The sequence below is a fragment of the Stigmatopora nigra genome, chromosome 3 (assembly GCF_051989575.1).
Source record: "Stigmatopora nigra isolate UIUO_SnigA chromosome 3, RoL_Snig_1.1, whole genome shotgun sequence".
Taxonomy (NCBI): Eukaryota; Metazoa; Chordata; class Actinopteri; order Syngnathiformes; family Syngnathidae; genus Stigmatopora; species Stigmatopora nigra.
In genome coordinates this window covers 8,510,261-8,526,555 of record NC_135510.1, presented here as the reverse complement: position 1 = coordinate 8,526,555, position 16,295 = coordinate 8,510,261, and the positions used below count along the sequence as shown (strand labels likewise).

Sequence of the window (16,295 nt, the reverse complement as noted above, 5' to 3'; positions counted from 1 at the left end):
ACTTTAAAGAATTTAGGAATAAACACTCACCTCAGAAACTTCCACTTAAAGGCTACATGGGAAGATTGTTTTTATTTCTGCTTTTGTAAATATCAATAATATTGTACTATTGACAAATTACAAAATTGAAAACATCCAAACTGGGTATCGTGCATTAAACAGTCATCTAGATATTTGAAGGCCTAGAACGGAAATATAACAAAAATACTACAATGTAGAAGGCAAATAAACGCTAAAGGGGACCAAAAAATTGCTCTTTGCATTAGACCACCCCACTAAATGCAATGCCAATAATATGCTCTGTGTTGACAGTGTCGCTGAACGTTGGTTTGATTCTAACGTGGTGCAACATTTAACACAAGCTGTGCTACACCCCATTTGAAAGGTTTACACATTGAGCCTGTGCTATTTATAATTCAAAATATTTCATAAACCCACAGTCAACCTCACTACTTGTGTATGCGTATTTGACAAGCCGGCTTAGCGGCAGAAGCGCAAAGCATATCTTTTTTGTGTGTGTGTTTAATTATGACGTCTGCGACGGTGGGCTATAAACAATCATCTCTGCAATCAAACGCGGCACCGTCGACACGGTGCGTTGATATCATACATTCTCAAGCCCCAAAAAAACTAAATTATTCATGATATTTGCATCATTATTGTCACAAAAATCAAGTGAACACGGTTGTAAAATAATATAACAGCTCCCAGATAGAAATATAAGGTGTGCATCTGCCTCAACTTTTTCATTGCACTTGCCACTCCTGTAATGAAATGTACTTACTCTTAGCTTAAATGCAAAATTATATAAAGGCCAATGTTGGAGCTCAGTAAATGTGCTTTATGCAATACGGTAATACTGCGATTATCACGGTTAAAGGGGGGGTCGGACCTCCCCACAAAAAGTGAAAATCGCCCCCAAAAAATGTCACTTAGGGTGACAAGAGTAGGTACTCTTTGGCAGCTCTGCATTTCCAAAAATGATTCAGAAGTCTACAAATTGTCTGGCAGGTCCAACACTGTAAGAGGCAAATATCCCATTCAGTCTACTCTGCGGTGTACCCTATTTGCATATGGAAAAACTAAAAATAGTAAACACGTGCTTGGACTATCAAACATTATACACATAGGTGTGTGCATGGAAAAGGGGAAGTAAAGCGAGAGAAGGTTTAGAATGGAGCTGACATGACAGTAATGTGCAAAGGCTCTGGCACCTAGAGGCCATTTTGCTGCTTGTGCCGTGGTCAAGTGAGGGGCACCGAGCTCAATTCCACCACAACAATGGCAAAGAGGGCCGTAGAGACAAAACGAGGCTATCCCAGCTCCTTAACCCCTTTACTGCTGGCTTGACAGTCGCCTGGGGCGCTAGTGATGACAAATAGCCAGCCTGAAATTTTGTACACCTAGCATATGGCGATTCTTATCCAGACACACACACACACACACATAAGATTTGTTTCAAAACAAAGGATGTACACAAAGCTTTCATGAATCTATCAAGTAGCGGATGGAGTTTCGTTTCCTGACCAGAAAGAGGCAGCCGGTAGCTTCACCTCAGCCTCTTCTCTCAGTCAAATACACCGCTGTGTGCTCTTTATGCCTTTACATCCCAGCCCCTCCCTCACATGCTCACTCGCTTTCCTCCTCACTCTCTTCCTCTCTTAAATGCAGCACGGACAGGGCCACTGCACATTTGCAATTGAATCACACGATTTGTCTGGGATTTTATTGTGCGCGTGAATCGCCAAAAATGAGGGAAAACGGTGCGAGAGCGAAAGGGCGCTTCGGCATTGGCTCTTTTTCTTTTCTTCTCTCCGTAATCCCGAGGAGGATAAGCTGGAAAGTACACAGAGAGGAAGTGGCTTGACCATGGGTCCGGCACATCCGACTGGTACAATCGGGCATCTCGACTAGACCCAGACAGAAATTGAAGTAAATATTCAAAAACAAATCTGAGTTTGCGTTAAGCAAAACATTTATTGTACTTTCAGGAATATATATTTTTAAATTCTAAATCCGTTGAGATGAGTTTTATTTTAGAAAATAATATATTGTGGATATATATATATATATATATATATATATATATATATATATATATATATATATATATATATATATATATATATATATATATATATATATATATATATATATATATATATATATATATATATATATATATATATATATATATATATATATATATATATATATATATATATATATATATATATATACACACACACACACACACACACACACACACACACACACACACACACATATACACACACACACACACACATATATACATACATATAAATATACATACATATATATATACAAATATATGTATATATATACACATACATGTATTTATATACATGTATATTTTTTATATTCACCTTTCACCTGGAATATGAAAGCCTCTTAAAATAAACACGCAATGCATTTGCTCCGAATGGAGTCGGCTTGTGCCTGATGCTGGGTCACCTCACCGTAAATTAGTGATGAGGGGGAAAAACATTATAAAATGGGGGGTGACACCGTTATTGCCTGAATCACAAATCACTAAGCAACACACATCTATTTATCATCACATACAAAATGGGAGGTCAGTGAAAGAGGAGTTAATATGTTAGTATTTATCTAACCCTTGCAAAGGATGTCATTTTGAAGTAAAAAAAAAAAAAAGTAAAACAATAGTACAGTATATACTCAGTATATTCTAATTATTCCCCGTACAGTTTGGTTACACAACACACATTTCCCAGGCACCGACAAACAATGCCCATGCGATTATCACTCTGTAGAGAACAGTAACATAAAGGAAGAGGAAGAGGATGACAAAGGAACAGGGGAGGATAAAAAGACGGCGTATGTGTCGTCAGAGTCACAGGCCAGAGGGGCCCGCGTATTGTTCCAGGGCTCGGTATGGCGAGGGAGAAAGGAGACCTGTCTAAGCGTCCTCCATATTTTATGTATTCTGTCCTTTGTGATGATAAGCACCAGCGCAGAGGGTGGAATGCTGGCCTCCAGGGTCCAAGAGAGGGGTGGGCTTATATGCGGCATGGCTACGGTCCGTTTTTTTTTTTTTTCACTGCTCAAAGCCAGTTCTTACTCTGCTTGGTAATTGTGTTGTCTAATGATGTCAATCTGTCCAAATCTCATCCCAAATTGGGAGGTTGCCGCTATTCTACAGACACATGCTCGTTCTCTACTATGCTGTCACTTCTAAACAGGTACGCATCACATGGGTCGTCTCCTGTCAAGCCAAGACTGTTTATTATAAAACCGACAAAGCAATATTGAGATTCTAGTCTCCTCCACAGCCACCATTTTTGTAACGACCAGAATACAAATTTCTTTTGTACAAATTCAAGAAATATACGTCTCTGTGTCCTTGTCTGTGAGTGTGTATCAAATTGAAAAAAGCCCACACATTACAGAATGGAAAATATTATTCTTCTGCTTAAAAGACGGTCACCGGAGAATAATATGAGCATGCCTTGTCATTGTAGTCTAACTGAGTCATCTGCATAGTCACGCAAGTTTGTATGTTTGGGGGGGTAAATCAATCCCTAAATTATAAATAGTGGGAAAGTCCAAACAGGCATCATGTGTTTCATGTTCAACATAATACAAAGCAGCCATAATGCAGCTGCACACACTCCTCTTTGTAGTCGTAAATTGAGGTGTCCTGCGGTGATTTAACCATGATTGTTAACATGATAACATATTGGTAAAGAACATACCACAGGCAAACATTGCCAAAGATGCTTATAAGAGGATGTCACTGAGAAAGTAAAGGAGGCAATAATAAATGAGATAAGGAGGAATTTGAGAGAAATGTTGAGGGGGAAGTGAAGCCTCTTTGGACACACACACACCTGAGAACACGGCAGTCATCTCAGCCCACCCTCCTCCCGCTTCACCAAGGGCCTGCCCACCACGCAATGACGTGCCACACCGCCTAGGATGCGGGATAACTGGAAAAACGGGTCTCTGACATGGCGTATGGCCTGCCATATTCAAAAGCACGGGTCAGATTTAAACAGACGTTTGCATCCACGGCCCCCCTCATGGCTCACATTTGCCTTCAGTGAGGAATCATCTACACAAGAGGCAAACGTCGTCACGGTCATGACGCTGTGACAAAGGATTGGACATTTTGACCAATTTCACATAGCAGTAACTTGTATTTATCATTCTATACAGGGCCTCTCTGTGACCGAGGACATGTCAGAGGGCTCCCCTGCTGGGCCAGCACCCGCCAACAGGAAAGTGGGAGGTAAAGAGGGGAGCTACAGTATTTAGGAGACACACTAAGGAGCAGATAGCCAGCGAGGGAGGGGAGGGAAAAAGGGTGACGGCTGCCAGAGGCGCCCACCTCCCCTCGGCTCTCCGCTACCGCCATACAATGAGGCGAGCCTATCAAGAGGCTCCGGTAGCACTCGTTTGCTCACCGCGGCTCAAAATGCCGAGTCGGAAAGAAGAGAACACACGCACGCAAATCTATCGTTGTTACTCTGCTACGTGAATCAACTATTTCATTTAAAATCCAAAATTGTATTTTTTTTCAAAATAGATCTTGCAAGAAAAAAATTAATGTCTCCAATATACAAATCTAAAATGTTAGTAATCATTTTTTTGGTCAGAAATGTTGTCAGGAAATTAACAGTGTTTCTTTTTTTTAATTGTATGAAATAACAAAAAAAATCATCCTGAGACTATGGCTTTAATAACAAATGTATAAGGGTAAATTAGTTTTAAAATCAGGCAAAAGATAAATATATCTGAGAACATAACACCTACGCTGAGATTGACTTCACACACTAAGCAAAATCAAAATGACACCTTTTCAATGATGATTTTTTTTGTTCACAAATGTCATATTATACAGCCAGGCTTGCATTTTTAACTCACAACAACCCGACTAGCACCAAAACACACACACACACACACGCACACACACACACACACACACAATCCCTCATGCTCCAATGCAGGACTGGTACTTTTCATAAGATTTACATTCAGCTGACAAAAAGACAAAGACGCAAGACAGAAAATACGGCTGAGCTAAATACTTCTGCGTGTCTGTTTTCTAACAGAAAAGGGAGTTGGGGATGGGGAGGAAGAAGAGTATCGATGTGACACAGGATGAAAGCTGATCAATTAGAAATATACCTGCGTACTTTTCACGGTCGTACCACCGCAGTCCGAGCGTGTAAAAAATCTGCCGACGTGCATAAAATGTGTGATTATATCAATCTAAATGAATGCTTTCTCCTAATTCTCAAATCAGAATAATAAATGCATGCCTTGAAAAGTCAATGTCCACACCGAGAGGTAAAGATGTGTTTATCTGACCTCTTCTCTTTATTCCCTCTCGGTGGCCCGTGGCTATGTGACCCCAGCGCCCCCGAGAACACCCTCGCACCCCCATCCAGCTCTTTTCCCTCATTGCTATACTATAACCTAACAAGTCTATCATTTTTTCCTTCCAAGCCAACAACATGCAAAGTGTTATTAGTCGTGTGACAAGCATTACTGTTTTGCTTTATCTGTCCCCTCCGCCCCCAAACACCCAAAAACAACATCACGGTGCTCCTCGTTCCAACAACTCCCCCATCGCCCCCCACCCCAGGCCCTAACATGGTCCCACGGCTGTTTTGGTGAGGGGGTTTCCTCTCGTGCTTTTTTTTCTGTGAACTCACTCTGTGACCCTTGTTCCCCTTGTTTCTTGCTGTCTGACCTCCCACCCCCCTTCCCAAACACCATCCTCAACCACTGTGTAAAATACCCAAGCCGCTCGCTGCTCACATATCCTCTCCTTTTCCTTTTTATAGCTCAAACTATGATTTTTGTTTGTTTGTTATTGTTGTTCTCTTAAAACAAAACATCGATTTTAAGGCTTTTGCTTATGAAAGTAGCATATTGACACAATGTCAAGTTTACAATGTTAATGGCTATTATGGTAAATTATATAGGTAAATGTTTTGTTTCCAGTAATCCCGGAGGTACGCGGAAGAAGCAGCCATCCGGCCCAAGCGTCCGTGCACTTGGCACGGTTATCGGTCCTATCTGATCCCCCGCTGTCACGAAGGAGAACCTGGGGCTCCCTTTTTTTAAAATCCCAGCCCGAAACGTAGGCACGAACTCGCACGTCGCGTGCACACGCGTCAAGCGCTCACGCACGCACAACACACACGCGCGATCGATTTGCACGGGACTTGTTCGGGGAACGGCTAAGAATCGACTTTCCCCAAAAATACACGGCTCTAAAAGAAGCCAAGAGCGAACAGGAGCGGGAGAAAAAGAAGAGCCGAGCCGAGGAGTGATGAAGCCGAAGGGGGGGAAAAGAGTGGTTGAGAGTCGGGGCGGAGGGCTCACACACGCACGTAAAGCACACACGCACGCTCGCAGCCCCTCCAGGAGAAAGGATCTCATAAACCAGCACAACGAAAGCCCCAGCGTGGGACGACTATGCTTTGAAATATGTATTTTTGGAATTTTTTGACCCGAAAATGTGAGAAGCGCGAGAACCGAGAGTCGCCGGAGCTACGCGGAGCCAACAGGCTGGAGTCAGAGCTGTTTCCCCGGGGCTGCGCTCCGCGACGAGCCGCTGACCAAATCCGCTCGAAACACGACTCTAGACAGCCACGAGCCGTCCACAAACGTCCCCTGGTCTACCAAAAAGCCAATTCTGCTTTAAAATACGCTTCTTTTTTTCCTCGTGTGAACGGATCCGTCTCGCCGTCGCCCGTAGACGAAGAGGAGAGGACGAGCTCAGGTAACGAACGACACGACGCCCCCAATTCCGAATCTCGAATAAAGCGTGGAAACTTGCACGGATCGAGCCGTTCTCACAACCGGGACGCGAGTTTCGAAACAAGGGGGGACCAGTTCCGCTACAAGTCCATCGCCACGGAAGGGGGAAACGAAGCTTAAGAGAGAGGAGAATAGACGGACTCGTGCGGCGGCGGACAAGAAGACACAAAAAAAGGGAGACAAAGTTGCAACTTACAATGCGCCGCTTTGTGGTGTTCGCTTTTTAATCCAGTAGCGAAACGATGGAGCTAAAGATCCCATCAAGGCGAGAAGAGTCCCCTTTCGGTCAGTTTGCTCTCGGGGGTGGCCGGAAAAAAGGGAAAGATCATTGTTGTTGCCGAGTGCTCGGGTGGAGGAGAAAAAAAAGAGGGGCGCAAGTAGGTAGCTATTAGTTGTTAAAGGCGATATCAAAAATAATTTGGATGCAAAGCAGCCAAGTCCGGAGTTGGCGGCGTGCGAGGAAGAGGTGAAAGTGAGATCTGATGATTGGGGGGAAGAAAAAAACTCTTTGGATCTTTATTCCTGCTAATTAGTTTCCTGCGAGGGGGAAAAAATGGCTGTGATTAATTCAGTGCGCATGTGCTTCATTACACAGGCACGAAGGGAAGGGCTAATTAGCCGCCTTGTGGATCAATAAGATTCAGCAGAGGAGAGCCGGCGGAGGGAGGGCGAGGAGGAGGGAGGAAGAGGGAGGGAGGGAGGATGGATAGATAGAAAGATACAAGGAAGGGCGAGAAAAAGAGGAAAGTAATGATCAGGAATAGAAAATATGGAATTAAGAGAGGCGGGAAGTAAGAGTTTGATTAGGGAAAGTGAACGCTGGCCGAGCGAGCGAGCGAGCGTACATTGAACGTCGCACGAGAACATTCATTCAGGCTTCCGCTCGTCTTTCTTTCCCTCACACACACTTTAAAAATACTTAATGTGTCATTTTTTTAAATACTTTTTTAAAACGCGCACTTGAGATGGAGCTGGATTTTAGTTGTTCTTTCTGGAGTAGCGATCGTCCGATACAAGTTCAAAAAGTCAAAGAGAAGGAGTGTTATTGAAGTACAATCGATGATTAATCTATACATTGGGGTTTATGTTAAACTATTGAAAACATACGTGGTTATTTTTACGCCACGTTTAGGTACTAAATAGAGTCGGTGTGTGAATTGTTAAATCACAATGTCCGTGGAAAAGAAATGCCGTTACGTATATTCAAAGCACACAAATCTATAGGAATGCCAAGGACGTTTTGAAGGAGTAAATATAACAAATAAACTGTATCTGGCTTAAAACATAATAAATACGTGTTTTATTTTATAAATACTATTCGTGTCAAGTGTCCTATTCATATTACGTCACTTATTCACGCATATGAAAATATTATCAAATATTATGTATACTCCACAGAGATTATTTTGGATTGAACTATTTATTTTATTAGGTTTTTTATTATTTTTCTATTTTTTTACAGCAATGCACTTTTCTCTAAAATTGAGGTGATATATGAATACAATGACGGTTTTTGCTTGTTGACAAAAGTCTCGTTTATATTTGAGGTGTTTTAGCGATTGGAGCAAGTGTAAAACATAGAAAAGATGACTGACAGATAATGTGACGATTGACAATAAGCACGATTAATGCACTTTTTAAAAAAATAAATTGAAGGAGCTTTCTCTTGCCTTAATTTCGAGATGTCATATTTACTTTGTGGAAATGGAAAATATCCCATGTATGAGCAATATACACAGTAAACCCCCTCTCTTGTATAATAAAGCATATCCTATTTATAACCACTGTCCTCTGTGTCTATAATGCACGAACACCCACTGAACGCATCGTGATGACAATTGATTCTGTGCTCTATACATTTAGTTCTGGTCCAGCTTGGAATGATCACATAAAGTGCCATGTTAACGGAAACAATGTAAATTGGGTTTTGTACGACCTAATGCATTCCAGCACTGGTTCAGGCTACAGTGAAGTGCAAGCGTGACTTACATGACACAAGAATTTGTTTTCAAGATATTTTAAGTGTGTAACAATGTAGATGGATAAAAAATGCGCACTATGTATAGGAAGGTGGGACTCCCACCCCTTTTTGCGAAAATATAAGATAGGGTTGCATGTTGGCATTTCCTGGATTTGCCATCCACAAGTTGAGGCATGCATTGATCCCTTTTTTTGTAAAAGAGGAAAACACCCGTGTATGGTGTTCATTTCTTTGGCAAAGTGCAGAAATCAGGAGGATTTGTGACATGGCTTTTCTCCCAGGAAAAAAAAGTATTTATAAAAATGTGAAAAATGAAAATAGCGTTTGAGGAGCCGTTTTGTAATTGGAGACAAAACTGGGGTTTACTAACAAAGTCTATGCAAAAAAAAGGCCCGAGTGACATTAGTCCATCATGATCAGTGCAGGGGGCTAGGGGGACGGGACCCTTCATGCTTTTAGGGGGTCTCTGGAAAAAAAAAGGGGGGGGGGGATAAAAAAAAGTGTGTGTGTGTGTGTGTGTGTGGAGGGGGGGGGGTCTTTTGTGTCGAACTGCATTCAATTGCGCCTCTCTGTGGGAAGGGTAAGCGTCCACGTGCCAGCTTCAATAGGAAGCACACGTCCACGATCCACGAGTGGCATTCGACGCAACCTGTGGCCACACGACACGACGTGGTCGTGACAAAAGAGCTCCCAGAGTGCACAAAAGAAGAAGAAGAAAATATACAAATATACGCAAGGTACGTGAGTGCGTGTGTGACACGTGAACGCATCATCATCTGGAGATTAGTCCAGTTGAAACATTTCAATGGTAATTTCTAGTTTTAAGTTATCTATCGAAGACAGACGCGTGAGGACGATTAGAATACAAATAAATAAAAGAAGCACAAAAGGAAGGTGAGTATTTAAGGGTTCGAAATTGGATTGACATGAGTGTTTAGTTTATTTTCTGGAATATTAACGAAAAGTCTAATTATATTGGATAATTTGATGAGCAAACATAAAAGGGGCAAAATCTTTAAGATGAACATTACGTTTAAAAATATAACTATACACAAACAGCAGGAATGTGCAATTTGGCAACAAAGAGCACTTTTCAAAAGACATTATGAATTTACATTTTGCACCTGACGCAAGACGTTGATGAAAATACAGTCCGAAAGGTGCTATATTGGAACTGCAGCTTGATATAATTCACCATGCCAGGTGAAACAATGCTATTAAAATTCAGCTTGACGTTGAAATATGATTTATACATTCCTGTCATTTTATACAAATGTGTTTTTAAATTCACAGAGCCATGTTGACTCTGCCTATATTTAAAAATATATATATATATATATATTATGTATATATTTTTTTGTATTCGATGGGAATTGCGAGTATTTATTTGGGGGGTGCTCCCTAAACGCGAAGGCCCATGGAAGGGGTCCGGAGACCCCCCACCCCTCTCCTCGAGTGAGGACAGCCCGGCCAGGTGCAGAGGGAGCGCCCTCTTATGTTCAGCCGGACCACGGGGAGCGTGCAGCGTGACTGCAGCTCCACGGGAGACCCACGCAATTCGGGCGAGTTGGACTGCAGGTTCTGAGGGGGTGATGGAGCAAACGACTACAAAAATAACAACAACAAGGATACGGGGCCGAGGAAACGTGTACGAGTGACGTAGATGGCGAAAATAAAAGATCGTAATATCTCCTTGATTGTGAACTTCAGCCAAATGTTGTACAAAAAGGTGATACGATGACTTATAAATAATGGGTGTTAATTAAGAATTCATTATTAGTCCGGTAAATAAAATGCTAATTTGCATATTTTTTTAAGATTAATCTTTTAAAAATGCTCATCTTTTATGAGATATTTACGTTTGGGACAGCATTTGAAACGGGAAATGAATTTGAATACTTTTTTGATTTGTCAGAAATTGATGTTTGAGGTAAGAATATTTTAAGTATTTATTTAATACGTTTTTTGTTTTTTGCATTAAGTTTATGATGTTAAACTGAACAGTGACGTGGGTGCAGACTTTTGATGTCCAGCAATATTTCAAATATTTGTTTTACTGTCCCCTATGTAGCAATTTCCATTATTTCCCTCTGCATATAATGTATATTTAATTTCAACATTGTTTAAAGAAATAGGACATTATTCATTTTTGATTGACACCTCTTTTTTATCATAGGTGATATGAATACACGATGAATATTAAAATGACAGTGGACCAAACGAGCCTATCATTTATGAACATTTTCCCCCGAAATAAAATCTGAAATATTTCACTCCAACATAAAAATATGATGCATGAAAGCATGCATGTGCACCTTTAAGGTGAGAAATTAGAATTTACTGTGTGTTTATGTGCCTCTGCGTTTTTCTCAATGTTACGAGTTAAAATAAATATGCAAATATATAAATAGGAAGCAAAAAAATTAAAAAGTAAAAGCAAGTGGCCGTCTGGTCAGTCTGTCTAATTTACATGAGAAACCAGGCGCCATATCAATTCATCTCCTCCATCTATTTGTCCTGCAATCCTATTAATGACCCCATGCATAATTCAAATAACATTTTGGACTTCAAACTACTATTAGAATTATTATTTTAAAACAGCTCTGCAAATACGTCAACATTTAAAAAAAACGAAATGTCACAAGATGATTTACTACGAAGTGGTGATGATATATTAATTTGTATAATTGTTTATCTTAAATAAGACTCCTAAAAATAAAATACAACACGGTTCACATATGTTCGACGTGCAACGTTATCTGTTGGGGTGTGTACGCGCGTGCGTGGATTGTAGCTCTTCTGTTTTATTTAATTTATTTAAATAAGAAAAGCATACTTTTATCCATTACCTTAGAATTTTCTAATAATATAGTGTGTGTGCATGAAAGGACAGACAAACACGAAAAACGTCGGTGTGAGTGTTCGAGTGTGTGAGTGTGCACGCGCACGGCGTGCGTGCGCGCGTGTGCACGCGCAATAGCAAATGTCTGATTTCTCTCAAAATTGCCTGAAAACTGCTGGAAAATGTTTTTTTTTTTGTTGGTTTTGGTCCTTTTTCAACGTTCTAACAAAAGCCTTTGACTTTTTTTGTCAGCTTTTTTTTTCCCCAACTGGGAACTTTCAGATTTCAATTTTTAGTACTCGCAAATATATATGAAAACAAATATAGAATAAACACAGAACAAAAGTAATATTGAACTATATTTCAGACTATAAGAGATAAGCAAGGAATAATATTGGAGAATAAGATTTGTTGGAAAATTGTCCAGTGTTTCCTATCGAATGCAAACTGCAGTCCGGGTCGCGACTCGGACTTGACTCGTGTGGTTTTTATGCGCTTGGGAGAGGTTCACTGATCCCAAATCAGAGCCATATGAGCCTTCCAGGCAGGAGCAACACTAGCTGCTGGTAAGTCGACCAAAACAGAACAGAAGATAATCACTGCACCACAATGCCAGAACCATTAAAATGCCTCTTTGCTCTTGAATATACAAACTTAAAGCAAGTAATTTTGCTTTATGTCAAGCAGCCCCCCTAACAAACTCCCCCAAAAACATGATGTGATGAGAGTTGACATGGGGAGGAGATGCATGAGACAAATACACATCAAGGATTATTGCCAGGGGTCAAATTCACAATTTTGCATCACAGCCAAAATGAGCTCAGCGCCGTCCGTCTAAATGTTGCCTGGTGAAGTAGCTCTTGCTCGTTGTTTGTGCGTTGACAGGTGAGAGACAACACAAACACTGTTTTGGTGGACGGACACAGTCACCTAGGAGCCGCTGTCCTTCAAGTGGCTCGCCCTTAGTTGGGAGGCCCCCCCTCCTTTAAAGTCCCCCTTGACATTTCCAGGGACTCATAAAATATTGTGATTAGTGGAGTTGTTCCATTTTTAGGTGTTAGCTCGTTAAAAAGAGTTAATAGAGAAGGTGTTTACTTTAGCATGGCACGCACGGGCAAGCACACGTACGCACACACCTGATATTGAAAAGAATATACTGCATAACTGCTTGAGAATGTTTCTCAAATACAACGGCTCAAAGGCAGAAGCATTTTAAAGTTAGCTTCCAATTTTAGATGGCGGCAAATAAGTCAATGTCAAAACTGGAGAAAATATGTCATCTTTTCAATAGCAAAAAAAAAATGACCCAATCACAAAATGTGCATTTTTTCCCATTATAGCACACTTCCAAATATCTTTCTTTCCAACAATGAATCGATACTGTCGTAATGGCATAGAATTACGTCCACATATTTACGAAATTGGCAGCATCAAATTGAATGGAAAATTCCAAGAAGCATTTCAAAATAGCACATAGCCTATGCTTTATAAATCGTAACTGGTCATGTGGAATCCTTGCATGCCCAAGACCACAACAACGCTTCAGATATTCAAAATGTCAAGTAGTATTCAACCGTCTAAAAACAAACAAACAATCAAAAACAACAACAACAACAACAAACTAAACCAATTGAATGTCAAGCAGCTTCTTGGCTGCACTGTCGAGTGGCATTTAGAGGCAACCTGCACATCATACCTCAAAAGAAAATGCTGTTTCCTAGCCACCGAACCACTGACCCAGTTCCTGAGATAGAAATCTGTTTATTGTGTCTAACAGAAGGCATTTTGGGGTTATGAAATCAGAGCTCCCTATGTTGGTTCCTTTCTGCTTGGCTACACGGCGTCAACACGTACTTGCGATTGTGTGACGGACAGACGTTAAGGGCAGCGCGCAAGGACTTTTAATTCCAGCAGAAAGAGGGTGAGCTGAATCGTAGTATCAACATGCTCGCACGAGCAGAAAGACATCAACGCGAAAATTAGTTTTTGGATTCCAAAAAAGGTCACACACTCCTAGGTAAAACTAAAGAGATATTCTTCTTTATAGCTCAGAGGATAAACGTGTCGGCATGACATCATGCATAACAAATGACACGCAAGAATCAAGATGCTGTCTTGGGCGTAATTAACAGTGCAAATAAAATGTCTACCATGTCCAAATATACCAAAATGTCTGTTTTGATTTGCTAGATTGTAATCATTTTAAAAGGTTATGTTAACAGTAGCCTAACAAAATTGTGTTTTTCTACTCCAAAACGTAATTAAAAATATATATTAATCTATCAGTTTAGCAGGACTATGTTATCATACACGATTAAGAATAAAAAAGAACAAATATGTAAATCCCAGGAGGTTTCTTTTTCTCTACAATTAGAATGCTGCCTTAAGATAATAGTTGTTTTTATTTTATTTTATTTGATGAGTTCAATTCAAAAACCCTCTGAATTTCAAATTAGTGTTAGCCTTAAGATATTTGTTTTTAAAAACACTAGTATCAGCCTCAAAGAACAAAATAAAAGAAACATTATTTTACTATTCATGCATTCTGATTAATTAATTGTCCTTTTAGTCAATGCTACCTAGACAGCGGGGGCAGTATTATACAGTCATGCAACTACAAGAAAATAACTGCTTTTGTTCATTTAGCCCTGTGACTTGAGTACTTATAGTATATATTTTCTGTCCACCTATGCTGCTGCACCGTTGTGTTTTTTGGGGGGCGGGCGATTTTTAATAATTCAAATTAATTTGGGAAATCTATTAAATAGGTATGAGTGTGAGCGTTAATGGTTGTGTGTCTCCTTTCAAATTGGCTGGCCACCGGGGCCACAGGATGTCGCCTGCCTGGTACGCATAGTTGGCTGGGATAGGCTCCAGCAACCCCTGCGACCCTCATGGGATAGGCAGTTCAGGAAATGAATGAATGTTGCTATTGTGGAAATGTTGTTGTAATGTGCATCTTATCTTTTTAATATTAAAATGTAAGATTGTGACATATTGGACATTTATCGCCACAAATAGGAGTACATTTCTGTTTATGCAAATATGAATCTAAGGATATACATAATTAATAAATGAGAGTTTGTGATGCCACATGCTTGTATAAATTAAAAAGAAATTAAATAAGAACAATAATCTTATAATATTGTTATGGTTTTTTTTCTACATATATATCTTATGCATCTGGCTATGCACGAATACATGTGTTCGGGAAGAGAGATGGAGTTGGAGGGGTTAGGTCACAGGAAACCGGTTTTACCGTGGTCTGTTTAGAATTGTAAATGTATCGCATAGGCCATGCTGTCAAATTATATATATCTTTCATGTATGAAATCATGCATGTCTTTTCCTCTAGAAGGGGGAGGCCTGCCACAAAGGGAGCAAGAGAACAGTGTGCAGCCCTCATGAAAAATAAGCAAGTGTCAGAGCCCTGGGCGAGGAGTGCGGCTCCATCAGCACACAGGCCACGGAGAGGAGACACCCCCAGCACTCCCTACACACAGAGGAGCCCACACCACCCCGAACTCCTGCTGCATAACCACGGCCCTGTTGTGACACAGCTGACCCCAACTGAGACTTCTAAAAAAATACCCCCTCTCCCCAACTCAGGATGTTAATTAGCACCACAGGAACGAGAGCTTATTCAAAGATTTCAACTTATTTTTAACCTCATCAATCCGTCGAGCCAAAAGTCACCTGATTTACTTGTATTTAATACCTCATCTTATTTTAGTGATAGACACTTTTCCTTTTGACTGATTTTCTCAGAGCACAAATGAAAAAAGCTTAAGCGACTGGCTGCCATTGACAGCTATAAACGTTCAATTCCTCTAAACTAGGAGACCAGTTTGCAGTGATTAAATGGATTGAACGTACATCGCCATCGATGGCAACAAAGGTAATCTCAAAACGTGTGAATTTGTTCTAATATAAAAGGGTAGAATAAATCAGCATATTGTAGTGAAGCTAACCTGGATTTTTTGTTTCCCAAAAAGCCAAACCGTATTATCAACCTATGAAATGGCTTGGAAATTGCACACTAATGAAAGTCAAAGAGTGGAGCCGAGTAAAATCAATTTGGTCCAGAATGGAAATACTCATTTCACAGCTTTGTGCAATGAAGTCCGCCCAAAATGCACGTAACCGTCACAAGTTGCAACAATTTGGCCAAATTCATGGCAACGTATATGATGCTTGTTTGTACAAATGGCACTTCTTTGCTTTCATCTTTTCATGTACAAGTTACTTCTCTCATATTTGTATCTACAACGAACCGCTTATGCCTTTCTAGATTGGCAAATTGCGTTTTTGTTGTTGTTGTTAGAATTACAAATAAATACTACAGAAGAGTGAATACTGCTTTCAACACAAGAATGCAACTTTCTATGAAAATGACTTGGACAAAAAATATATTCCAATATTAGAACAACATCTCATCATTGTTGTGGTATCAAAATACTGGATACCAAGATAAATATTAACAAAAGGGTGATGAAGGCTAGTAGAGGGCAAAAAGAGCAGAAAAGGCTTCCTAGAATATCAAACACGTATTTGACTGAATTTTAACTCATCAAGTCGTAACAAGTATAAAAATGATTCATTTAAGACGATTCAAATGCATGATCTATTTGTTTG

The 16,295-nt window shown here is 40.3% G+C and overlaps 1 protein-coding gene and 1 long non-coding RNA gene across 2 annotated transcripts in view; one reads left to right on the top strand and one right to left on the bottom strand.

Moving 5' to 3' along the window:
• Window positions 1-7,535, bottom strand: part of zfhx3b (zinc finger homeobox 3b) — a 118,742-nt gene extending 111,207 nt beyond the window's left edge. The window contains exon 1 of the mRNA XM_077712915.1: window positions 7,034-7,535. The gene's annotated coding sequence lies outside the window, so the exon portion shown is untranslated. The remainder of the gene's footprint in view (window positions 1-7,033) is intronic.
• Window positions 7,536-9,448: 1,913 nt separating this feature from the next.
• Window positions 9,449-15,977, top strand: LOC144194444 (uncharacterized). Its single transcript, XR_013325888.1, has 3 exons — window positions 9,449-9,712; window positions 10,232-10,748; window positions 15,016-15,977. It is a non-coding gene; the product is annotated as an uncharacterized LOC144194444 (long non-coding RNA).
• The last annotated feature ends 318 nt before the right edge of the window (window positions 15,978-16,295 follow it).